Source organism: Crocuta crocuta, unplaced genomic scaffold, assembly GCF_008692635.1.
Source record: "Crocuta crocuta isolate KB4526 unplaced genomic scaffold, BGI_CrCroc_1.0 scaffold179, whole genome shotgun sequence".
Taxonomy (NCBI): Eukaryota; Metazoa; Chordata; class Mammalia; order Carnivora; family Hyaenidae; genus Crocuta; species Crocuta crocuta.
This window is the reverse complement of record NW_027551568.1, coordinates 1,710,070-1,711,223: the sequence shown is the minus strand read 5'-3', so window position 1 is coordinate 1,711,223 and position 1,154 is coordinate 1,710,070. Positions and strand designations below refer to the sequence as shown.

Genomic DNA, 1,154 nt, shown 5'->3' with positions numbered 1-1,154 from the left:
TCCAGTTAAATGTACATTAAACTCAGTCCCTCCTCTCTGTCTCTTAATCTCTTTTCTATTTTCCTTGAATCACGGTGCATTCTGGGGGTACTACGTCTTTGAGGTATTTCTTCAAACTCACAAATTCCCTCTTCAGCAGTGTCTAAGCTATTTATCATATACCTATTAAGATCTTGATTTTAATACGTATATTTTTCATTTCTAGATGTTTGTTTTCACCAAGTCTTGGGTGTCTGCTAATCTTTGTTTATAAGCTCATGGATGATTTTAAAATACGTGAGCCCCAACAGACCTACCTTGGGAAAATTTCCCTCCAAAGTCCTGCCTTTACCCAAGAAAAGTCCCTTTTCCATCCCCTGCTCCCCAGAATTTAGCTTCATGGGAAACTCTCTTAATAACGCAAGTGATTTACCTATAGGTCCTTTTGAACTTTGTACAAACACATTCGTATCACTTGAGAACAACAATCCCATTTCTTCCTTCTGATTCTTATCCCTTTTTGTTTCTTCCTACGCCTTCACAAACAGAAGCTGTAACGATGGACATCTTTATCCTTCTCTTCTATTTTTTAATCTCAAGGGGCAGTTTTTAATGTTTCACTAACCATGGCATTTGTTGTACTTTATGGATAGCTTTTATTATGTTAAGGGTGTGCCCGTCTGTCCTACTTAAGTGTTTGTTACGAACATATGTCCAACTTGAGCAAATGCTTTATTCCACCTACTGAGATACACATACACACACGCATAAATTATATAATTTCCAGAAATATTTAGATTTCTATTCTACCCTAAACAGTTAGCATTCAGAGCAAAGATGCTGCTCCGTGTGTTTGTGTGTGTGTGTTTATCTGACATGAAGAGATTGAAGTACTAACAAAGAAGGAACAAGGAGCTTTAAAATAAAATTTGCCATAATTTACAAGGTAGATAAAATACTATTGAACACAGTTAATAAAGTCTGATGCTTGTCAGGAAAACTGGGAAAACATCTAAAATGTCACTTTTCTCCTAAAGAATGTTCTGGTGTCAGCACACGTGGGTTGGCAGGGACGCTTGTCGTCATAAAGACGTCGGGTCCCTCCCCAGCGTCAGATCCGCGGGTGCGGGCAGAGCCCCACGTGCCCAGCTGGTGCTGCTGGTCTGGAGCCTGGC

At 39.6% G+C, this 1,154-nt stretch overlaps 1 protein-coding gene across 1 annotated transcript in view; it reads right to left on the bottom strand.

Moving 5' to 3' along the window:
* FAM193A (family with sequence similarity 193 member A) overlaps positions 1 to 1,154 on the bottom strand; it is a 65,465-nt gene that overhangs the window by 8,451 nt on the left and 55,860 nt on the right. The gene's annotated exons all lie outside the window — the stretch shown is intronic.